General features: G+C 42.0%; 1 protein-coding gene across 5 annotated transcripts in view; it reads right to left on the bottom strand.

The window, feature by feature from the left end:
• EPS8 (epidermal growth factor receptor pathway substrate 8) overlaps nt 1–26,509 on the bottom strand; it is a 142,457-nt gene that overhangs the window by 98,826 nt on the left and 17,122 nt on the right. For all 5 annotated transcript variants that reach the window (XM_030478724.1, XM_030478726.1, XM_030478723.1 and 2 more), the window contains exon 2: nt 1,217–1,359. The gene's annotated coding sequence lies outside the window, so the exon portion shown is untranslated. The remainder of the gene's footprint in view (nt 1–1,216; nt 1,360–26,509) is intronic.

Here is a 26,509-nt window from a genome sequence, read left to right as displayed (position 1 = left end):
CATCCCATACCCATCCTTACAGGAGGCTCCTTCTACCTTCTCAAGAAGATAACTTCAAGTGGTTCCGTTTAAAACACCAAACTTCGACTCTGATATTCATAGGAAGATTCAGCATCTGATGCTGAGCTGTATCTATGCTTTAATGGGAGCCTATCCACGTGCAGATAGGCTACTTCACCCAAATTTCACAGAGATGTTTAAATGATTAACAACAGCTAAGGGCACATATGTTGCTTTTAACAGCAACGTGTGCTTTGCAGACCAGGCTACATCTCATCAATAATTCCTTGGTGCAACACTCCCAAGAAGACAGCAGTCAGGCCAGCATGACAGAGACTTAAATAAAGCGGGGTGTTACAAGGTGCAAGGCAGCACTCCACACATTTGCTGTCAAAGAATCACAGCATTTCAGCTGCTGGAAGAAGCAGATTGCCATTGTTTTATCAAGGAAAAAAAAAAAAAATCACAGATGGGAGAAACTGACTGGAAATCACCTTCCCCTTAAAAAAAGAAAAAAAAGTTGCTAGCTATTATCTTTTGTAGAGAGGGTATGTCTGGTATTTAACTGAAGACAGGACCATGCTTCAGAGGTCAAAACAAGCAGACTCTTTTCTTTACAAACCATCTTCAAGAGGAAGCTGGGGATGAAGTTTGTGCACAGCCACACAGATTTAAACAGGAAGGAAAAAAAGAAAACCACACACTTACATAAAAGGCTTTGGGGAGTTTCATTTTCTATTCAGCTGGAAAGGGAGTGAACAAGCATGCGTGTGCACACACACATACACATTTTTAATCATCCTCATGCTGACAATAGCCAGTCACTACTTCTGTTATCAGAGCCCCACAGCTTGTATTTCCAGGCTATGAAGCACTAAGAGGGTATAAAACCTCCTCTGATTAAAAAAGCATGGTTGATATCGTCTAGTACAACACACCAATTGCTACGGATTTGAAGTTTGGCCTCACCGGGAAGTTACTCATTCAGTGGAGGGAGAGGAAAAAGTAATCCATAAATACACAAACAAATAGCAAGGATTTTCTAAGATTAGCTGGTAACCTGGATCGCTCTCATTTTTTCTAAGCTTGTCAGTCACCCTCTGGGAAAAACACGCAAGGCAGGCGAAACATACATTTGCGTCCAGAAACATACAGTTTGCAATAAGGTGCCTGTTGTTACAGAGAGAGAGAGAACTTGCGCTTATGTACAACTCACCAGTGACTACTTGTGCAAATGCCACGTGCCTGGGATTAAAACTTCAGCCTGGGTAGATGCTGTCCCTGCTACAGCTTGATTCAGATCAAATGGCTGGCATCTCTCCAGTCACTCAGAAGGCAGTTGCCCAACAGGACAAATCACTAAAAAAATAGAAAAGAAACAGGTTCAGCTTTGTATGATGTGCAGTGGAATTACAATCAGTTAGACTTGCTAGGCGCTGACTTCTTAAAATGAGATTTCCGTTATTGCATGAGAGCAAGAAGTACATTTCTGATTAGAGTTCATCCACGACTGCCAAACGTGAACTTTCTAAATACCAGTAATACAAAAAAAGAACTCCTCCGTACAGCTAACAAGAATCTTATAGTCATGATACCCGGACAACCTCCACCCTAAACCCTGCTTTCAAGCACAGTTTGGGGCTAGATCTCTCTTCAAGGCTGGGTGAGGAGTTCACAAATCCACGGACCTGACAGGCCCAGCAGAAGTGAGAAGGCCGCAAACCCAAATGGAATAAGCATGTTAACACATTTGAAACACATTTTCTAAAAGCTTGGTCACACACAAGAATGGAGGTATTGGTGAGAGTGGAGCCCCTTCCTCACCTTACTGAGGCTGGAGCTCATGGGGCTCTTGGAGAGGAAGATGCAGTAAAGGAAGAATAAGGTGAAAACCAAGAGGAGAGACAGAGGAAGGAGACAGCAAATGTAATTTTCAGATTTATTTATTTACTTACTTACTTATTAGTGACAATTACAGTAATCTCCCATTTTCCCCTCAAATTTTTTGCCACCTCTCAATCTTGAAGAGATTAAGAGTTTGGACAAGCTTCATCCTTTTCTATTTCATTTCTTTAGTTACTTCCAACACTTTGTTCTAACCTAGATGTACCTACAAGTCACTTCCAGCTTTCTAGGTGCACCATCCCAGGTGCTGACCGGTCCTTCAAAATTTGCCAAACCTGCTCTGTTTACAGTTGAATTTTTTTATGAGTTACTGTCTTTAAGAAGTCACTTTGACATTATCGCAATTCAGTGACTTTTATGAGAGGTTCCATTCCCTCCCCCGCCCTACAGGGACAGCCCTGCAGTGACGTTTTGCATTTTATGACAAATCCAATTAAAAATAATTAAAAAGTACACACGGATTTGATATACCAACGGAATTAGGGAGAAGCAATAACAAGTTAATCCAGTAACAGGGCAAGTTGCAATAGGTCAATTCAGTCAATCTGAATTGATCCAGTAGTTGCATATTAGTATAGGAAGCAGTATATGGAGCTAGTGTATGTACTGAACCTTATCAAGTTGCTTACTAATATGACTAGATTATAGAGGTGGTTTATCTGTTAGTCACATAATTCTGTCAAAAAAAATAAAATAAAATAAAATAAAAAAACAGTATTTTAAGGTGAGATAGGCAATTACTAAATGTTTGCTGACCAGGAAACCCATGTTAAAGAAAGGGCAACATATGGGCACAACACTATAAGGCAGTATAAGCTGCCTTCCATCCATACCTCATTTCCCAGCCTTTCCAGCTCATAGGCTTTAGGCAAGACTGTCTACCCATCCATGTCCATTTTCTCCCTTGGAAAACACAGATAAAGGTGACAGTCTTCTTAACAAGAGAAGAAGTGCAAATGATGAGGAGCACTCTAAGAGCCAGGTACAGTTAGCAGCACATCCAGTTCTTGCCAACACCCTGGTCAGTGTGAGAAGGTTGCCACTGATTTCAGAGTAACCAAGGTCGAATGTTGAAAAAGCAACAGAACAAAAGCCTTCAGAAGCAATCACAGTGAGACCTTCGTGTGTAAGTCTCTCTCTTAAGAGGGCAAGGGGGCAGACACAGCCACAAGAGGATATACCAAAGAGGAAAAAGTTAACACTAAATAAGACAGGGTCATCTATAAAGCTCTGAGACAGGGGGAATAGGTTTGGCTTCATACATATGTATAACCACAAATACATATGTATGTGTATGTACATTAAAAAAGCAGATAGACTACACTTCTTTCCCAGTAGTAACTTGCAACCTCAGTAGCTTCTTACACAGAAATTAATAATTCTCAGCAGTATGGAAGAACTAACAAATTCTGGTAAGAAAAGAAAGTACCAAACACACCAGCACATTCATTGTTTCCAAGCTCATTATCTCCAAAATTTGTAACAGGTTTTGAGATTCTCATCTGAAAGCCAATGTGAAACAGAAAAGGAAAAAACAGATTTCACTGCTGAGTTTCAGAGCTCCTCCTCACTAATGTGATTTTACTGTCTGCAGCCGTGGACATGAACAGAGTTAATGAATAATGACTGTGCAAACAAAATATCAGACAATGATGGGAGGGGGAAGGAAAGGTAAAATAACTGTGTGGGTGGCTTGGATTGTATTTGGCATCAATTAGAAAAAATTTATGTCCTTTAATTGCAGGAAAAAGGCTTTGCAAGAAAGATAAGACAGACAGGACAATCAAAACACTTTAGTCTTCGGATTTAAATGTATGGAAATGGAAAATTTTAAAGTTGGGCTTTTCAGTATGTTTTCTTTCTACAATAAATAATTTAGCTCTTTCCCAAAAATTACATCTGACTGTGTGTGTAAACCTTCAGCTCGTTTTGAAGCTGCTACAGCAGAGATTTGCTCTGCTTTTATCACTCTGGGAATATTACTTACTACAAGTAGGACTGCCTCCTACAAGGTACAAGGTATCTTTCATTTCCCTTCTAGTAAGAGCCCAAGTAAGTAGAAGTTAAAGCCACTTGAAGAATCAGTCCAACAACCTATCAACATCACTTAAGATCCTCCCCTAATTGGTTCCATTGAATGTATTATCAAGAGAGGGCACTAGAGATTGTCCCGTTTCATTAAGCTTGCACACTGCACGTTTCTTTCCCTCATCTTATTTATAATACCAGCAGTTCACGCCAGATCCTCACATGTGAGAAATGCCTAATATAAGCACGTGAAATGCACTGTCCTCAGCACTCCTTTAGTAACCCAGAGCAGCTCAGTAATATCCTTTAAAAAATAAAATAAAATGGAAAAGGATATCTGTCTACAACACTCACAAACAATTCCTCAACTACTCAATACAGAAAAATCCTTCACAGCTCTGGATGTTTTACTGCCACTCTGTACTTCTACAGCTTTTTCTGTAACACCAGCAATCACACAACCCATATTTACACGATCATTTCCACAATGAGCTATAACCACTTCTGCATAAGTGCTATTTTATAAACAATGTTTACTACCCTACAATTTATAATCACCATTTCTATTATTCAGTATCTTTCATCAACAGATCTCAAACAGTGTTTAAAAGATTTAATCATATTGCCCAACTACCTCTGCAGATGTGTCTTACAAAGTGAAAGCACAGTTATACAAGGCAGAATTTATCCAGGAAATAGGAACTGCGATACTTAATCTTGCCTAAATAACTGAGAGATAATTTAAAGTAAGGTATCTACAAAGAACAATGTCCATGCCAAGAGAATGTTTGTATTGGTTTTGCAAAGAGGGGACAGAATGTTCCCTTCCAAAGCACCACAAAACAAACTTCCTGAACCAGTGTGAGTTCTCTTTTTGCTTGTGTTTAATCCAAGTAAGTGCAGCCTGGCCAGACTTACTTAATAAGGAAAAAAAAAAAACCAAACAATTAATTTGGCATAGCCTTGTCTTGAAAAAGCACAGTCAAACCCTCTAAAGTGAGTGGAACTGGCCACGTGAACAAACCTAGAACCACTGTTGCTCTGTGAAATCAACAATAATAGCTTGGAATGGGTTTTTTTGTGGGTTTTTTGTCGTTGTCCCCCCCCCCCTTTTTTTTTTTTAATACTAGTGTCTTGATGCACACCACCAGGGTTTGAAAATGTGCAGGCAAGAAATGCAGCATGTTGAGATGGTAAAGCAGCACAGAAAAAAGAACTTCAAGTCATTAAATACCAGTTTAGTTAACATAACGCTTTGTTCCTAAATCAGTCATGTATGTCTTAAAGCAAAAAAAGGCAAAAAGTACAAATACAAAAACCCAGACAAAAAAAAACCAAAACAAAACCAACAAAAAGCCAAAACCCAAAATCAAATAAACCAAAAACGAACAAAACCCCCATCCAAATGAACAAACAAAAAACCCAAGCAACTTCAGCTCAGTTTCTATCTCCTTTTGCCTCTCAGGAAGTGATGGGTAAGTCTGCAGGGAAAAGCTTCTTTGCCAGGCAAAACGCAGGAAAGCATTACTGGTAATTTTGAAAGAGGCAACATATCAGTTAATGTGATGTTTTTGTAAACACTGATTAGAAATAGTAATGGATTTAAAATTCAAAAATAAAAAAAATTACATATACCCTCTACCCTACATGAGAACACCGAGCCTCCAGAAAAACCACACTGATATGTAACTGTACAACAGTTCTGTTTATATGTACATCTATGAAGGTTTCTTGACTATCAGAAATCCTCTTTTCACAAAACATACAATGCAAAACTACTTCCAGAACAACTAGAAATACAGTTTCCCCCCACAGATGTACCAGAGGCATGTCTGTCGCATTTGCCACATAAATGCCCATCTCTTCTCACAGTGTCATGGGCTAAAATGCTGCATCATTTTACCTGAAACTGGCAGAATGCCAAAAGAGATGGAAACCTCCACATAACTCATATACAAGTTATATGTTTCTTAAGATGATTATATTCAACAATATCACTTAAAAATGCTGCACTACAATCACTGTAGAAGAATCATCCTAAATAGACCAATAAAATACCCCCCACAACTGGGAAGGAGATTTAAAAAACCAAACAAAAAAACCCCAAAACAAAACAGCCACTGTTCCCATCTTCAACTTCTTGCAGGGTGTACAATGAAATCTCATCTACTTTTACATTCCTCCTGCTACGTTTAGGTTTCGCGCTCTGCAAGGATCAGGTTTATTCACTGAATATAAATCAATACCATTTTTATTTTGTAATAGTAAACAAATTATATTAATCTCAAGTTTTTAAAAAGTTGTTTTCATATATTCAACTTGGATCCAGTTCTAAACTTGAGTGCATAAATGTTACATTGGCAAATATATGTATACATGTCCTGGGTTCAGCTATAGCAGTCATTTTTCTCCTGCTTAGTAGCTGGTGCAGTGCTGTGTTTTTTAACTTTCAGCCTGGGAACAACGCTGATAACACCGATGTTTTTAGTTGTTGCTAAGTAATGTTTATTCCAACCAAGGACTTTCTCAGTCTCATGCTTTGCCAGGGAGGAGGGGAAGCCGGGAGGAAGCAGAGACAGGACACCTGACCCAAACTAGCCAAAGGGGTATTCCATACCACAGCACGTCATGCCCAGTATATAAACCGGGGGGAGTTACCCGGAAGGCCCAGATCACTGCTCGGGTCGGGCTGGGTATCGGTCGGCGGGTGGTGAGCAATTGTATCCTCTCCCCTTGTTATTTCACTAATCGTTATTATCATTGGTGGTAGCAGTAGTGGTTTTGTGTTATACCTTAGTTGCGGGACTGCTCTTATCTCAACCCGTGGGAGTTACATTCTTCCCATTCTCTTCCCCATCCCTCCGGGAGCGGGGGGAGGAAGAAGGGGGGGGGGGGGGGGGGGAGGGAGTGAGCGAGCGGCTGTGTGGTTCTGAGTTACCGGCTGGGCTCAAACCACTACAGTTCTTTTTGGCGCCCAACGTGGGGCTCGAAAGGTTGAGATAACAACAGATCTGACCAGAGTGTGTTTAATCATATTTGTGATAAGCATTCATTGTTACTACTCGTCACAATGGTGATTATTTGGCTCTCAGACGTGTTGCGCTTGATCTCAGAGTTTCAGCATGTTGTACCTTACTTACAGCCACTATTTGCTGTTTTAGTGTTTATCGGCTGGGGGGCCTGGGCTAAGGTTCTTGTTTCACTATACTTCATGGTAATGACTTGTAATACAATAGACTCATTGATCATGAAACTGGTCTGGTTTGTGCTTCCAGCGTGGCCATCACCACTATACATTGGGAGGTATATAATGAAATATTTTAGCAATTGCATATCTATTTTTTCTCTCCTCGGGGGGTAAACTTACGAAGGAAGCATTCTCTTTCACCCCCCGTTCCCCCACCAGCCTAGTTGCAACAGCAATTGAGAGTTCTGAAGGTTTTAGATGGCCTTTGAGTACCCTTGAAACCTGCCTGCTGATTGTGCTGGGGATCAGCATGTTGGCACACATACGGAGTGTGTTTTACCCACGGCCATCCCGTCGTAGGAACATCCTATTTCGTTTAATGTCAAAAATTCAGCAGTATCAGGTTCGAATCTGGTCTAGGGTTAGACGACGATATAGGAGGACCACCAAGAGATTTTCCCTGAGGCTGGACAGTTATGAGTGGCAGGGTGTGTGGGATAGTATGGGCAAGTACCTAGGCCAGTGGGCCCCTCCAGTGCTTTGGAACTTCACCACTGAACAAGTGCAACATCCGGAAAAACTAGTAAAACACTTAAACGAGGTGTGCTGTCGTCCTGGTTATACCAGAGAGGGACAAATTTTGGCAACGTGCTGGGGCTTGGCCTATGCCTACAGAGCCCTGCTCAACACTATCCAGCACCTTCAAAGGGAAAAAAATGTCTCTGGATCTGATGGCAAAGCAACAGACAATGCAGCTATGCCAACTACAAGCACAGCAGCTACTCAGACCCTGACCACAACAGTCAACACAGCTACTCCAAGTACAGCAGCTACATCAACCCCAGTGACAAGCACAACAGCTACTCAAACCCTGACCACAACAGACAACGCAACTACTCCAACTTCAAATACAGCAGTTACACCAACCCCAGTGACAAGCACAACAGCTACTCAATCCCCGACAGCAACAGACAATGTGGCTACTCCAAGCACCGCAGCCACACCAACCCCAGTGACAAGCACAGTAGCTACTCAAACCCCGACAGCAACAGACAATATAGCTACTCCAAGCACCACAGCTACACCAACCCCAGTGACATGCACAGTAGCTATTCAAACCCCGACAGCAACAGACAATATGGCTACTCCAAGCACTGCAGCTACACCAACCCCAGTGACAAGCACAGTAGCTACTCAAACCCCGACAGCAACAGATAATGCAGCTGTTGGTGTTACTCAACTCCCAAGCACAACAGCTGCACCAACCCCAGCAATAGACATTGCAACCACTCCAATCCTAGTGGCAGACACTGCAGCCACTCCAACCACAGTGACAAACACTGCAGCTAAACCAAATGTCCAGTTTGTGACAATGTCTGTTGCCCCTGTAAGCAAAAGCAGACGAAAGGCACAAAGAGCAACCCGCGAAGCGAAGAAAGATGAAGACCCAGTGCCATTACTATATGCAACAGCACCTGAACAAGAGTTACTACTACGTGGGTCAGAGGAAGAGGAAGAAGAAGAAAAGGTCACTTCTCGACCCCGGACCTCAACCGAACTACGGAATATGCGAAAAGATTTCACCCGTCTTCCAGGGGAGCACATTGTCACCTGGTTGCTCCGGTGCTGGGACAATGGGGCCGACGGTCACGAACTAGAAGGTAGGGAAGCCAAGCAGCTGGGATCACTTGCTAAGGAAGGAGGAATTGACAAAGCGATTGCAAGAGAGAAGCGAGCCCTCAGTCTTTGGAGGCGGCTCCTGGCAGCTGTGAAGGAAAGGTTTCCCTACAAAGACGATATTACGAATCGCTCAGCCAACTGGACCACGATAGAGAAAGGCATCCAGTCCCTGAGGGAATCAGCCATTATAGAGATGATCTATCGTAGGCCGGATTCCAGGAACACATCCGTAGACCCAGATGAAGTCGAATGTACACGACCCATGTGGCGGAAACTTACACGGAGTGCGCCATCATCATATGCCCACACATTGGCATCAATGACCTGGAATGACGGAGTATCACCAACAGTGGATTTCCTGATTCGTCAACTCCGAGAGTTCGAAGACAATCTCACCCCTTCCATCATTTCAGCTGTGGAAAAACTGTCCCAGGAGTTCAAACAATTGAGAGACGATTTATCCGATCTATCCAGCTCTCCACGCGTACCAACCCATGTCTCAGCTATTAAGAGAAGGCGCCCTACTGCTCGAGAAAGAAAATATAGGAGGTACACGCCAGGGGCCACCCTATGGTTTTACCTGCGGGATCATGGAGAAGACATGAGAAAGTGGGATGGAAAACCTACTTCAGCTCTGGAGCAACGGGTGCGTAAACTGAAGAGGAGAACAATGGTCAAGGATGATCCTCCCAGGAAAGCTGCTGCTCCAGTCTCTGGCGAGCAGTTTCCCAGATGGAGCGAAAGAGCTGATTTTACTCCAGCTCCTGTGATAAGGAATACTAATCCCTTTCTACAAGACAGAAGTGGAGAATTTTGTGATCACTATTAGAGGGGCCCTGCCTCCAGCCAGGTGGAGGAGAGGGATAATCGGGTTTACTGGACTGTGTGGATCAGATGGCCTGGCACATCAGTCCCACAGAAGTATAAGGCTCTAGTAGATACCGGTGCACAGTGTACTCTGATGCCATCAAGGTATCAAGGGGTGAAACCCATTTCTATTTCTGGAGTGACAGGAGGATCCCAAGCGTTAACTATGCTGGAAGCTGAAATCAGCCTGACTGGGAGGAAGTGGCAAAAGCACCCCATTGTAACTGGTCCAGGGGCTCCATGCATCCTTGGCATAGACTATCTCAGGAGAGGGTATTTCAAAGACCCAAAAGGGTATAGATGGGCTTTTGGTATCGCTGCCTTGGAGACAGAGGAAATTAAGCAGCTGTCCACCTTAGCCGGTCTCTCGGAGGATCCTTCTGTTGTGGGGTTGCTGAAGGTCGAAGAACAACAAGTGCCAATTGCGACCACAACAGTGCACCGGCGGCAATATCGCACCAACCGAGACTCCTTGATTCCCATCCATAAGCTGATCCGCAGACTGGAGAGCCAAGGAGTGATCAGCAGGACCCGCTCACCCTTTAATAGCCCCATATGGCCAGTGCAAAAGTCTGATGGAGAGTGGAGACTGACAGTAGACTATCGTGGCCTGAATGAAGTCACACCACCATTGAGTGCTGCCGTACCTGACATGCTAGAACTTCAATATGAACTGGAGTCAAAGGCAGCCAAGTGGTATGCCACAATTGATATTGCCAATGCATTTTTCTCAATCCCTTTGGCAGCAGAATGCAGGCCACAGTTTGCTTTCACTTGGAGGGGCGTCCAGTACACTTGGAACCGACTGCCCCAGGGGTGGAAACACAGCCCTACCATCTGCCATGGATTGATCCAGACTGCACTGGAACAGGGGCGAGCTCCAGAACACCTGCAATACATTGATGACATCATCGTGTGGGGTGATACAGCGGAAGAAGTTTTTGAGAAAGGGAGGAAAATAATCCAAATCCTGCTGAAGGCCGGTTTTGCCATAAAACGGAATAAGGTCAAGGGACCTGCACAGGAGATTCAATTTTTGGGAATAAAATGGCAAGATGGACGCCGCCAGATCCCCACAGACGTGATCAACAAGATAACAGCAATGTCTCCACCAACTAACAAGAAAGAAACACAAGCTTTCTTAGGTGTTGTGGGGTTCTGGAGAATGCACATCCCAAATTACAGTCTGATTGTAAGCCCTCTCTACCACGTGACCCGGAAGAAGAATGATTTCAAATGGGGCCCTGAGCAACAACAAGCCTTTGAACAAATTAAACGAGAAATAGTTCATGCAGTAGCCCTTGGACCAGTCCGGGCCGGGCCAGATGTGAAAAATGTGCTCTATACCGCAGCTGGGGAGAATGGTCCTACCTGGAGCCTCTGGCAGAAAGCTCCAGGGGAGACTCGAGGTCGACCCCTTGGCTTTTGGAGTCGGGGATATAAAGGATCCGAGGCCAGCTACACTCCCACTGAAAAAGAGATACTGGCAGCCTATGAAGGGGTTCGAGCTGCCTCAGAAGTGATTGGAACTGAAGCGCAGCTCCTCCTGGCACCCCGGTTGCCTGTGCTGGGCTGGATGTTCAAAGGCAGGGTCTCCTCTACACATCATGCAACTGATGCTACATGGAGTAAGTGGGCCGCACTAATTACACAACGAGCTCGAATAGGAAATCCCAGTCGTCCAGGAATTCTAGAAGTCATCATGGACTGGCCAGAGGGCAAAGATTTTGGGATGTCACCAGAAGAGGAGGTGACACGTGCTGAAGAGGCCCCACCATATAATGAACTGTCAGAGAGTGAAAAGCAATATGCCTTGTTTACTGATGGGTCCTGCTGTATTGTGGGAAAGCATCGGAGATGGAAGGCAGCTGTGTGGAGTCCCCTGCGACAAGTTGCAGAAACTGCTGAGGGAGAGGGTGAATTGAGTCAGTTTGCAGAGGTGAAAGCCATCCAGCTGGCCTTGGACATTGCTGAACGAGAAAAATGGCCAGTACTTTATCTCTATACTGACTCATGGATGGTGGTAAATGCCCTGTGGCGGTGGTTGCAGCAATGGAAGCAGAGCAACTGGCAACGCAGAAGTAAACCCATCTGGGCTGCTGCATTGTGGCAAGATATCGCTGCTCGGGTGCAGAACCTGGTGGTGAAGGTACGCCACGTAGATGCTCATGTACCCAAGAGTCGGGCCACTGAGGAACACCAGAATAACCAGCAAGTGGATAAAGCTGCTAAGATTAAAGTGGCTCAGATGGACTTGGATTGGCAACATAAGGGTGAATTATTTTTAGCCCGGTGGGCCCATGACACCTCAGGCCATCAAGGCAGAGATGCAACATATAGATGGGCTCGTGATCGAGGGGTGGACTTAACGATGGACACTATTGCCCAGGTTATTCACGAATGTGAAACGTGCTGCAATTAAGCAAGCCAAGCGGTTAAAGCCTCTCTGGTATGGAGGACGATGGCTGAAGTACAAATATGGGGAGGCCTGGCAGATTGACTATATCACACTCCCACCAACCCGCCAGGGCAAGCGCTATGTGCTTACCATGGTGGAAGCAACCACCGGCTGGCTGGAAACATACGCTGTGTCCCATGCCACTGCCCGGAACACTATCCTGGGCCTTGAGAAACAAGTCTTGTGGCGACACGGCACCCCAGAGAGAATTGAGTCAGACAATGGGACTCATTTCCGGAACAACCTCATAGACACTTGGGCCAAAGAGCATGGCATTGAGTGGGTATACCACATCCCCTACCATGCACCAGCCTCTGGGAAAATCGAACGGTACAATGGGCTGTTAAAAACTACACTGAGAGCAATGGGTGGTTGTACTTTCAAACACGGGGATACACATTTACCAAAAGCCACCTGGTTGGTCAACACCAGGGGATCTGCCAACAGGGCTGGCCCAGCCCAATCAGAACTTTTACGTACTGTAGAGGGGGATAAAGTTCCTGTGGTGCACATAAAGAATTTGTTGGGGAAGACAGTCTGGGTTATTCCTGCTTCAGGTAAAGGCAAACCCACTCGTGGGGTTGCTTTTGCTCAGGGACCTGGATATACTTGGTGGGTAATGCGGGAAGATGGGGAAGTCCGATGTGTACCTCAAGGGGATTTGATTTTGGGGGAAAACAGCCAATGAACTCAATTGTACGCTGTTGCCTGCTCTATAACACTTTTATAGCCCACCAGCTAGATATCTTCAGGTCACCAGCCATTGACCCTGACTTCCCTCCGATCATCACCTCAACAAAGAATGAATTTTGAGGAAACCAGACGAGCTCAGCAGTGACCAGATGAGTTTGGCGGTATCATCAGCAGGCAACAACCCAACACTATGTACCGTCCCTCCTGCCCTGAAAGACTATTACAAGAGATGGAGCCTGACATCATGGACTGGATGAGTTCAGCAATTTTACAGGGATTGGTCCATGGACTAGGGAACGATATCTTTCTCTGTGTGTGGGTGTATATATATGTGTATATATGGGACAGGGGTGATGGTGTGCTGAGAGATGTGGGATCTGAGCATGACGTGAATGGTATGGAATAAGGGGTGGATACTGTCCTGGGTTCAGCTATAGCAGTCATTTTTCTCCTGCTTAGTAGCTGGTGCAGTGCTGTGTTTTTTAACTTTCAGCCTGGGAACAACGCTGATAACACCGATGTTTTTAGTTGTTGCTAAGTAATGTTTATTCCAACCAAGGACTTTCTCAGTCTCATGCTTTGCCAGGGAGGAGGGGAAGCCGGGAGGAAGCAGAGACAGGACACCTGACCCAAACTAGCCAAAGGGGTATTCCATACCACAGCACGTCATGCCCAGTATATAAACCGGGGGGAGTTACCCGGAAGGCCCAGATCACTGCTCGGGTCGGGCTGGGTATTGGTCGGCGGGTGGTGAGCAATTGTATCCTCTCCCCTTGTTATTTCACTAATCGTTATTATCATTGGTGGTAGCAGTAGTGGTTTTGTGTTATACCTTAGTTGCGGGACTGCTCTTATCTCAACCCGTGGGAGTTACATTCTTCCCATTCTCCTCCCCATCCCTCCGGGAGCGGGGGGAGGAAGAAGGGGGGGGGGGGGGGGGAGTGAGCGAGCGGCTGTGTGGTTCTGAGTTACCGGCTGGGCTCAAACCACGACAATACATAAACCCTTAGTCTCCCTACTAGAGGCATATCTTGATAAAATTCCTAAAATTATTCTTTTTTAAATTGAAATGAGATTATTAACAAAAGACTCACGTGGTTTCTGCCTTTCTAAAAATCAATGGACAGTTGGTCTTACATTGCAACAGACCACAGCTTTCTTGTTAGCACTACAGAACACAAATTTATCTCTTTAGATATATGCATGCAGTACACAAACAAAACTGAGAGCAGCTTATTATTCAGGAACATTAGATTATTGTCTCCAAATACCATTACATTTAAAAGGATGCACATAGAGAGTATTGCAGTGGGGAACAGACACATGGATTTTAGCGGCTCAAACAAATTCCCCACCTACTCCCATGACGGGAGATGATAAGATTGTGAATACCCTTAAAAACTGCATCGGCTCTCAGACCTTTGACAAGGACTGATGTAGCTTAAAAGATGTGTGGGAAGCATCACATGTGGTATTGGAAAAAGCAGTAAGAAAAATAATCTGGTTTTTGGAAACGAGCAGTGGGGCGCGAGAAGGGGAAGGTATTTTCTAGTCGCTCCAAAGGCTGTTCAGAACAGAGCTGCTCAGCCCTTGATTCCCAGACTTACCACATCAGATATGAAGTGAAGGGCATTTTAATACCCATTTCCAGCTACTGCGTCGTGGCAAAGCCACCCATCATCTCCCTGTTCACCATGTAGATTGCTTGCATTCCTCCTGCACCACCAAAAGACCTAGTTTATTTCATTTTCTTTCATCTTACTATTCCCTTAGAAATGGAAGTTGTTTGCCACAGGTGCTCAGAGCAGCAGATATTAGACCATGAAAAGAACTGTGCTAGTTCTTCTCGCTGACCTTTTTTGCTCAATTTTCCCGTTCAGCAACAGGAAAAGAACTCCAGATGACATTCCTCAGAAATACGGAAATAAAGAGGACATGCACAGGCTAGGGTAAAACAACATCTATCCTTTGCATATCTCAGCACTAGAGCCTACCAAAATGTCCGCTGTCCTCAGCAGCAAAGAAAGCGAACTTTCCCAGCTGCTTGCTATCAGGTCCTTCCCCTACTAACCCTCCTGTAAAATGAGAGCTGAAATAATCCAGGCAACCATCCCACCTGAAAAGTCAGGTTTCTGTTATTTTTTCAGAAAGGCAAAGCACACCACACAAAATGCCCAGTATTTATACTGAAATTTAACAAATACACCTGTTTATAAAATTTTCTAATTTTGCCATGTGTAATTTTACTATAACCATTTGTTATGTCAGAGTTCTAGAGAAGTGGAGGAAGAAATCCACAAAAAAGGGAATCCCTTCAGAAGAAAAAGGATAAGGAAGCAGCACGAAGGAATAGTCAGTAACTAGAAGGTTAAGAAGAAAACCCATGGTCAAAAGGTGAATAACTGAACGTTTGGCCAAGACTGGCATAAATTTAAAACTGTACAGTTATTAATCCTTCTTCAACCTGACCCTAACTCCGTTATCACGCTGCAAAATTGTGTCATCAGGAAAATCTTAAATCTTTTCTGTTTATCAAAGAAAGCACAAAAATCACGCAGCCTCTTGAAATCACTTCTACAAAGAAAGGCATTAGAGGTTTCCACACCAATATACCTACAGAATTCCACCACATTACGGCCACTATGGTAATAAATGTTATTTTAACCACAGCCTGTAGTAATAAATCAGTTTCAGTGCCAGTAATGCTCTCTTTGTAGCTGAGAGGCAGGAGGAGTTTCCCCATCATGATGTAATCAGAAGTTGCTTCCAAGCTATATCAAAACTTGGATTCATGAAATTTTTATCTCAAGAGAGTAGACACAGACTCTGGAACATGTAAAACTGCTATCAAGCTCATACTTTTTTTCCACACTCAAGCACATCAAGTCACATTGTTTATACTCAATAATAAAACCAGATACTCTTCATCAGTACATGCTATACTTTCCCCAAGAATCACAAATAGGCACAGTATCAAAGACATCTGGATGCCACAACTTTCAGTTCATCTTCACATTTTCTCAAACACCATTTCTTACCTATGCCTTTACATTTATCCCTAATTAGAATCACTGACGTTAGAGCTCATCTTGTCTACTGGGCTCAAAGTATTGCTGGTAAGTGCTGTTTTCCAGTATCTTCTGATATTGCCCATCAAGGTAATAAAAGGTTCTGCTCAAAGCAACCTGTTATGCAGCTCAGCAGATAATGATCTTTTTTCTTCTACTCCATCACTGATACTGATCACAGTCTTTGAACTCTTTACTATTTTCTGTATGACCTCTACTTCATGAATTAATGGTTTATCAAAATTAAATGTGTTTCATTCTATGGCGTTCCACATTAAATCACCCTAAAAATCAATGCAACTATGAAAAACAAGGTTTATAATAGCTGTTATTAGTCTAGTAGCGCAGCTGGGAAGGGGGGGTGGAGGAAGAGAGCAAACCTGTTTTCAGGTCAACTCTCAGATCTAACGAAAAAAGCAATGTGTTATTTTGTCCAAAGAAGAATCAGGAACCTAATAGTCTGCCTACTCTGCAACAAGGACAAAGTGGCAATTTTCTTGGGGGCATTCTATTCCTTCAAAAGAATCTGCAATTCTCCCAATAGCGCGTAACTACTAATTCTTATTAAAAAAAAAAAAAAAAGATTCAAACTACAAAACATATTTTCATAGTATTTATCACTATCACTTTACTTCTTCTATTGTTAGTTCCCATTGCACTAGTACACAATCACCAGGAGCAATCCAGGCTGGAGCAAGATTCTGGGCAGGACAGAGCTACTCCGAAAGGCATGGATTTTTGGAGATCTTGCGCTAAATATTCTCTTCAAATCCTACATAAAAACAACAAATATGATGGTCCCCTAGCTCCATTTCCTGTAGGTGATGATTGGTACCAATGATGGCCAAGTACTACCATGTTCTACAATGGACAACCACAAAGTAATAGTCCTTAAATTAATTTCTACCTAGATACTCCCAAGTCTGAGCTAGGAATCCACAAAATGTACCACTTACGTCTGTAAAAGGGTTTTTTTGCTAATGTTTCTATTATTGAAGCCTATTAAATGGTAATATTTTCAGTAATGTCCTGCAATAATGGCCATCTAAAAGTTAAGGGTGTACAAAAAGGAAATCCTTGTGTTTAAATACCTTCCAAGTTCTCTAAGAATCTCTCTTCCTCCATTTTATAATTTCAGAACAAGAGTGTTTGTCCTTGATCTGATCCCAGTTTCTTTTTGACTTTCTTGTATCATCTCATCCATGCTTTTATTTGTCTTACTAATAAGGACCTGATCATGCAATGAGGCACATATATGTACAGAAGTGTAATTAACATTCATTTTAGACCTAGAGTAGGATTTATATCACAAACAAAAAAAAGCCTAATCCCAGGCTAATAGATCATACATAAAAACAAACATACAAGAAGCTCAATCTCCCTGCAAACTGGGGAAAAAATAAAAAGGCCTAAACACTGTGGTTACGTGGATACTTTGCCCTGGCTCTGTATTAACCTATCGGCACACCCCATGTATTTCCGCACTATTTTTCCGTGGCAATTATCACCAAAACACAATAACCTAAAGCAACACAGCTAGACAAATTCGGAACCACACAGTCAGAATACGGACATTAAAGAACTCTAGGACCAAAAGGGACTTTTGTGCATCCCATCCTACGCAAAATACGTGAAACCTAAGTGAAAGCCAGCTCATTAAGTTTCCCAAGAATATCTAACGCTTTGCGTTGCCAATATCAACAAAGTATTTTAATTGTGTTTGGGTTTGTTCACTGCATATTATCACTACCATGCTTAACATAGTCAAATACAAAAATCCCTCTGAACAAACAACTCCTAATCCAATGTTTCATCATTTTAATTTTACGACTGGGGAATAGGATTCTACTGGAGAAAATAGATAAATAAAAGCATAACACCACTCTAAGCATTTAAAATAATGTCCATCACTTTGTTATTTTATGCAATCAAAGCTACTTTTAGACTCGCAATTGTGTCTATAAAATATCACATTCATGGTGCTGAATCAAAAAACAAAAAAAATAAAAACAAAAACAAAAAAACACACACAAACCAAACTGGTAAACAAATTCAAGAAAAACATGGATAAAATAGTGTTTACTGTAGGCTGAAAGAGGGGCTGAAAGAGGTTATGCCACGTGTTTGCATGGAGCAATAAACTCAGGGTCAAAATACAAAACTAAAGATAAGAGGTTGTAATGGAAAGGCTGACAACATGGATACCACAAAACACATCTTACACGTGTATTACCAGGCATAAAACAAAAGGAGAAAGCTTTTACTGTGTTCAGAGCAGATTTAGTGCAAACCCATGAAGCTGCTATGCACAACACTTTTCATTTTTTCTCTTCCTCACCATCTCTCTTACAGAGCAGAAACCTGGCAATATATCCCATGGAGCAGGACAACTCTCTAGCCTTAAGATCTGCAGAGAACAATAAATGTATCCTAAACTGACATTGCCTATTTGGCAGTAAGGAAACCAGATTTTTCTGCTATTATAAGCAAGACCTCAGCTCAGCTGACGTGGGTGAAGTTGTGACCAAGCCAGCAAGGGCCCAGTCTTAAACTCTTACTAAATACACAGGTTTGACTGTGAATGGCTGTGTATGTTGAAGTTTGTATCACTGCAATTTATTAGACGATCTAATAAACCACAGCATAACTTAACACAGAACCGGGCTCAGCAATCTGCTCAGAAGCCCTACCAAAAGCAAGGAGAGTGCTGAGTGCTCAGCAAACCTCTCAACTTCTGTTACAGCAAAGCACACTAAAGCAAAGAAAGAGGATAATTCTGGTAACTCTCCTGGGAAGTTTTTTTTTTTTTGGGGGGGGGGGTCCCCGAATATTACAAAAACCAGAGAAGAGAAACAGCCTTTTTTAAGCCTAATGAAGAAAGTAACAGTTACCAGCCTAACTGGAAGCTGACCTTTACCAGTTATTTGCAGGAGACGTGATGAGGTGTGAAACTCTAGAACCCTCTTGCAGTATGTCAGGTAATGCACTGCATTATTTACATAGCCCAAGCAGTGTTGTTTGTCTTTAACTTCAAAACAATTTGTGCACCTTTATTAGAGTTTAATAATAAATCCACAGTTTCCCTGTTTGCCAGGATGAAATAGAGACTGCTAAAATAAAGGAAGGATGCACACGGGAGACACACAGGGAAAAGATGACAGAGAAACCTTTTGATGCATGAGCACCTCCCATACGAAGACAGGCTGAGAAAATTGGGGCTGTTCAGCCTGGAGAAGAGAAGGCTGCGTGGAGACCTCATAGCAGCCTTCCAGTATCGGAAAGGGGCCTACAAGGGTGATGGAGAGGGACTCTTCTTTAGGGACTGTAGTGATAGGACAAGGGGGAATGGGTTTAAACTTAAACAGGGGAAGTTCAAGTTAGATATAAGGAAGAAGTTCTTTACTGTGAGGGTGGTGAGGCACTGGAACAGGTTGAACAAAGAAGTGGTGAATGCTCTATCAAGGCCAGGATGGAGAGAGCCTTGGGCGACATGGTCTAGTGTGAGGCATCCCTGCCTATGGCAGGGGGCTTGGAACTGGATGATCTTAAGGTCCTTTCTATGGTATGATTTAGAGTATGATTCTATGATCATACTCTGGAGAAAATAGTTTCATTTCCCAGGGGGCTCAAAACACTGCTGTCAGTGTCACGCCATAAAATAAAATAAAACCCCAAACATAAACCAGCTATGTCAGGTTGCCCACCTAGACACTGACCTATGAAATATATAAATTATGTCAGTGGATTACACCAAGCACACCCTGTGCAAAACATCCTGCAAGGTTCTAGGACTTGTTTTAAAGTAAGATGAATGAAGAAATGGGCCAAGGGATGAAGTAAATGACAGCTTGTAATGAGAATGTTTCTAGAAGAAAGACCAAAGCTAATACTGATGTTCACAGCTCTGGAGCACTGAAATCTAATTTAGTTCAAAGTAAAAAAAAAAATAAAATACACTGGTGATGTCTGTTTGTGCACAATTTTTTTCATGAGACATAAAAAGAAGACATATAAAAGAACACTAAATACACCCTCCAGAATCAGAAGTGGAGAGATGCCTTCTTGTTTTGAAAGAGGGTAATACTGGCCTGATAAGTATTTTAAAAAAATTTCTACTGGATTTAAATAAACAGAGCCATTTTCCTCAGGAACAATCAACAGACCTAGTGATGCAAAACTGACATCTGTTTTATTAAAATGCAGACATCCTCGGGAGATTAAGTAATCCTGCATGGTCTCACAGATCTAACAATTCCTAGCACAGGATTTACATGGAAGATTTAAGTCAACTTAAAAATACATGCAAAACCCGCACATATAAGTGGCTACCATCTTTATCACTTTTAGCTTTGTCCCTTTCTAACATATGGAAATACCCACTGTAGGAATTATGTTTCTAATATTAATATTACTACAAAAGTTGGAAATTTGATCAAAATTATTTACAGGCTTAGCATGACATGACGGACTTATCAAATGACCTTTCAGCCTACTGGTCTGCAAAATAATCTTCCCATGAAGACAAAAGCACAGTGTATTACTGAAAGTCTAACTCTAGTCTGAAAATGATTAAAACATATTTGCATGAAGGTGTATTTAAAATATATCTACATTTTAACCAGAAAAAGTAACAGTCTGCTTGTCTAATAGCACTTTCAAGCTTTAAACTCTACAATATTATGATTTTCTTTTTTTTTTGTCTCTCATATCAAAGCTTAAATTTAATTAAGATTAATTTCATTTATTGGCCCTCTAGGAATTGGACAAACATAACTAATATATTAGGCTGAAAATTCAATCTTTGATTAATAGGCTCAGACAACTCTACAGGGACTCTCAAGTCCTTAAAAAAGTTAATCCTCATGTAAGTGTTGCGGCTTCAGAGTCCGGGCTCTTCAGTGAGAACATGCTAAACGCTTTCCCCACTCAAAGGAAAACAAAGATGTGGCAATTCTCCGCAAAGAATTAACAGAATAATAGCTGGACTTATAGTGAAAAGGTTCTTTGTCTTGAAAGGCATAAATGCATCTCCCTGCATAAGAGATGATTGTTTTAACTGGAGCACTGCTTATTCTGTTACACTAAATATTGCCTGAGGACCTCAACGAATCATGAGATGGCAAGGCTACATGCCAATTTATTAAGTTACTTTAGAAGAATGACGCTCGGGCCAGGATTTCAAAGTTCTAAATCTTTCTTATAGCAAATTAATGTAGATGCAGGATGTAGATGTAGTACAGCAGCAGAATGAAGATAAAACATTCAGCCTGCACGCATCATCTTCTACTCGAGGCTAAGGTAGCTGTTCCACTGAGAGATGACACATTCCACCAACAATGTTAAAAATATCTACGTACTTGTCAGCAATAGCTTTATCATAAATTAACCTGGCAAAATTTGCTCAGTAATGATGCTGGGCCAGTGACTTCACAAGACACCCCAATCTACCCTTGTGAAAGTAGTGAGATTAACATACTCCACAGTGTGTAGAGCAAACAACCTTATAACAAATTCTCTCAGGAAAACTAGGCAGGAAGATGCTATATTTATAGAAATGGGAGTTTAAGTCACTTGGTTCATTTTTTTAACCCCTCATTATTTATACTGATACCAGCAATGGTGGGATGGCTGCTGAAAAGACCAAGAAAAAGATGAGTTTTGACCACAGTGTTGTCAACACACAGCTGGGAATTTAAATACCTCCTCCCTGTTCCTGCAGTTAGTAGCAACAACATGGCAAAACCTTGTCCCCAAAATGCTACTGATTTACATGAAACTGCCAGAAATGAAGACTGCTTTCAGTGGGCAAAACCAAACACAGTGGGCAGAGATGGATTAAAAAAAGAAATGCTTACTGCTGAGCTGCAAAAATACTGCAGCAACAGGAAAATAAGAATATTATGTTTAATCACCTGTCTTCCTGAGGGAAGTAAAAACATTTTGCATACAAGACTTACTCAGAGACATAACAATTCACAGAATGAAAAACATGACATATTTTTCAGTCTAATTCTTTCCTAGGTACTTGAAGACCATTTTTGTTTGCACTATAACCACACAATGCTGATACAACAAAGAGCCCATCAGCCCTGTAAATCCTATTTTTAAGTTCCAGTGAGACATGATTATGTGTTATTCAGGTTACGTGTGGATTGCTCTTGACAGTATGAAAGCTGGCAGTATCCCGGCAAGAAAATAATAATTTCCCCATGTATCAATGCTTAGACAGTTCCAAACAAACTAACTTTAGCTTGGCATATTGTTCTTTAGAAATTTACAAATCCTTTATGATTCGACAGTTTCCAGCATTACTTTCACTGTGAATCTCTTTGCAAAACCAGGGCTGAAAATCACATTCCTCTGTCACAACCCAATGGAGAACTTCTCATTCAAGCCACGAAGCCCAGCTGAGCACTTTGCTGAGCAAGCACTGGGACACAGCAGCAGATGCAGGAGCTCTCTGCTTAGCTTGTACCCTACAAGGAAGAAACTATTAATGTAAAGAGTCTGTACTTCTCATTTTTCCCCTTTATAAACTGTTACAAACCCTGTATTTCACTCCATTATGTTCCAGGTTAAGCAAGACTGCAGAACATGGAGGGGGGTGGGCAAATGTTTTTCTTAATTTGCATGAGGGAAGGGAAGTATCTATGGCCTTATGCAGCTATTCTCAGTCAGTGTCCCAGGGGTATGAATTATACCTGTTCTACCTAACTGAATGCTTATTTGTATTCAAGTCAGGACTGGGATGCAAAGCATCAGCAACAGATTTCTAGTTATAACTGTGTAAAACACTACTCCACTCCCAACTATCAAACGTCATAAGAGAGTTAGGAAAAAAAAAATCCAGAACTGTGGACATGCACAATAACTCCCTCTTCTCCACCTACAGCAAAGGCAGAAAGACAATTATGAGTTTTGGTTTTTTTTAAATACTTTCCGTTTGCCTTCTCTTCTAGGACACTTACAGAGAAAACAAATTACCTGTGGCTTCCAGGTTGGTAATAGAGCTGGTGTGCAAACACGTCTCAGCATAAGGCCCGAGATCACTATCCTAAATGCCTTTGTATCTCTAGCCTTGAGCAAGTTCAACTTGTTTACTAAAACTGGCTTTAAAAAGCCCACTAAAACTCCACAACAAACAAAACAAAAATAACCCCCAAAATCTGCAGCAGAATATTCTCCAAGGGCAAAGAAGAACTGGCAGTATTAGTTGAGAACTAGATTTCCCCCTGTGCTTCTGGGGGGAAAAAAAAAAAAAAAAAAAGGAAAAAGAAGAAGAAAAAAGAATGACATCATCATGATATCCTGGCAAATGGAAGCTACGGAGTTCTTGAATTACCAAAATGGCCTCTTACTTACCACAAAGTCATGGAATCCCCACCACAAGCAGGGCTCAAAGGCAGTTTGAGCTCAATAAATATCCATCTGTTCTGTATTTTTTACCCCACAGGCGCCACAGCCACCACTCAATGATGCAAATAAATTGATGATGAGAAGTAAGCAATAGGAAGCTACCAGCTGGAACTGAATAAATATTTACAGATGTCCCAACATACCTAGCACAAAGCCTACAGAAGTTGAATACAGCAAACTAGCAGGATCTGACCATGGCGAGAAAGACTCTTACAAAGATTTTTGTGGCATTATCAATTAGTCCAGGCACATCATGACTTGATGTGCATGTAAAATACACCTACAACCAGCAACGAAAGTTGTTATTCCTCCCAGCCTCTCTCTTCTCTCACCTCAATGTGCTCCAGAACGTGGGAACCACCACTGACTACAAACAGCTCACAGATCATGCTAAACCCTTCAGCTAGGTTACAAAGAAACCCAAACCCAACACCATAATTCAATCCAGCTGCAAGCTCAGAGAGGCACTCAGCCCATCATCTGTGATCCAGCCTGTGCTCTGCTCGGTTGAGTGCTTGGGGGCACCAAAAGGGTTGGCCCACAGCCCTACCACAGAATGAGTGGTAAAACATCACCCAAAATAAGAGAGAATATCTTACACAGAAGAAGAAAGAGAGCAGCCGTCACATTCTTGCATGTGGGAGATACCAGCATCTGAAAAAACAAGCCTCTTTGGATTAGAGCTTGGCAAAAAAGGCATAAAAATCAAAGAGGAAGGAATTATTCTTACTAGATAATGTAAAAATATTTATACAATAAATAACAGTTCATCACCATCAAGATGTCCTCCTTTCCCTTAAGTGCATATGCAGCCCCTTTTACTTCTGTTAGCTTCTTGGGAAAGGGGTGATGAGAAGGAAGTGCTTGAACTGCCCTGGACAAGGTCCAACCTCTAGGGCATTAACTCACCTCTGTGATGCTTCAGAAGGAAGCAATGCCTCAGCAGGGCACAGGATGCCAACCACCAGAGCTAACATCTGCCTGTTTTTAAAGCATGAGGAAGAGAAAGCGATTTTCAAGAGCAGAAACCCAGCGGCGTAGACAGTACACATCCAGCCCCTGCACCCGATCAACTGGGCGCCCCCACATTGTGCTCAGCTCCTGAAGTGTCCCCTTCCCACAGCCATTGTGTGCTGATGGAGGGAGAGCCATACTACTGGAGACCAACAGCTTGGGCCAGCCCCTCCATCACTGCCCATCAGCACCTGGGAAGTTCCAGAGCAGCATTTCTAGTTGCTCACTCAACACAGAGTGGGAAGGAAGGCACAGAGAAACGGGATGCAGCAAAGCAAGGCAGAGACAGAGTGAGGGATTACTTTTTCTTAGTACACCAGGGATGATGCTTTATGAGTTCACAGACTTAACACATTTCAAACGGACTACTAGAAAGTTACACAAAGTGTGCACACCTAACTCAAGTCCCAAATGGGATATACAGTGCCCAGTTACCATAGCAACTTTCCTTTCAAAGTCCAGGACAAATCAGATTTCTGATGCTCTACATTACTGCAATTGCGAGAACAAAATGGACAAGATAACTATTGATATACTGTTATTTTAAGTGCCTAAAAAAGCCAAAGCAGAATAAATAAAAACATTTCACTTCAGATCATAAAACCAGGACTCTTTCCCAGGAGGTCAAGAGAAAACCCTAAGCACAACAGAGATTCAAAAGCAAGAATACAATGAGTTGTGAAAAAAAAAAAATCATCAGGGAGAACAGGATTGTCCCCATGAGCTGAAAATACAGAGCACACCTCCATTACATGAAAGCACATCCTTTTAAAGTGTTATTTAGCATAAGAGTTGTAAATATGTGTATAATGCCTAGTGCAATACCTGGAAGGCTGATCAGGTAAGACCTTTCTTTAAGCTCGAGTCACTACTTCATACAGGAAACATGACTTTACGTGGAAGAAATCTTTCATCCACTAATTAGCATTAGTGCTTTTATAAGAGAATATTTCAGTTTTAACCTAAGCCAAAGTCTCACCATTGTGTTACAGGAATTAATTATTTTGTTACTGAAACATCGTTCTCTTCCAAATCAGTGAGGCGCAGACTACTTGCTACAATGAAAATGGCTTTCCTTTGTGAGCATTTCTGCAAATGTCCAGATCGGTTATTTACACTGTGCCTTTTAGGAATTCCTCATACATTTTTTCAACTGATTAATCATTTCCTTTTATTCAACGTACAAACCGGATGTGAAGGGACTCTATCAATTGTTCAGAAGCATCCCCATTTTACCAATGGATGAAATTTTATACTATTCCTTTAAATATGATTGCAATACTGAAGTGCAGCACCAGTAAAAAAGCTGGCAAAGTTTGCCTTCCCTTGGGATAAATGGGAAAAAAATTATATCGTTATAATCACAAACAAAAAAAATCTGATGTTCCTGTAAACTATGACTCATTGAATTTTTTGGATTTGTTTTTAATTTATTTTTAAAGGAACCTTAACAGCCTTTTTTTTTTTTCCCCAGGAAGTTTAACTGTTGCAAAACTTCCTTTTCCTCCCAATATTATTATCTGTTAAGAGCCTCCAAGCCATTAGAAATTGGCAAAATGTAAGCTTATCTTAAAAATGCTGGTAGTTAAGCAGATGATCACAACTCTTGGGTTGCTACAGAGAAATAAATGGGTTATTGAGAGGTAGTATGTAAGTCACAAATCCATTAGTTACATCCAGTCTGTCCCAACCATTCCCACAGCAGGAGAGGTGGAACTAAATGAACTTTAATGTCCCTTCCAACCCAAACCATTGTAGAATTCTAGGATCACCTTGAAAATCACCTTTGCACTATCAATGATCAGCTGCAGACAAGATCATCGTATTACTGCTATAGTCTGAACTCTCTTTAGGGAAAAAGAAGAAAGTTAAAACAATATTCATTTATGACTTTAAGTTCTGGTCACCAACTGACTGAGTAAGCATTTCAGAGTGTATGTTCTCCATAGGTTGCAGAAATGTTAACCAGTGACATAACTACACGGCATCAGAATTAAGACACATCTACAGCTTGCAAAGGGAAAGGAAGGAGGGAAAAGAAAAGGAAAGAAAAAAAGTGAAAATCACATTTTGTCAGGTCAGTTTTACAGTTTCTGAAATGCTAGTTGTTCATTTTAGCACACCACTAGTCTCAAATGGTGAAGGTACTGCCAATCAAGCTCTGGGCTTGTATTTAGGCACAGGAGTGAGAGA

This window comes from Strigops habroptila, chromosome 3 (genome assembly GCF_004027225.2).
Source record: "Strigops habroptila isolate Jane chromosome 3, bStrHab1.2.pri, whole genome shotgun sequence".
NCBI lineage: Eukaryota > Metazoa > Chordata > Aves > Psittaciformes > Psittacidae > Strigops > Strigops habroptila.
The sequence above is the reverse complement of the archived record's forward strand: the minus strand, read 5'-3'. Positions and strand labels throughout refer to the sequence as shown.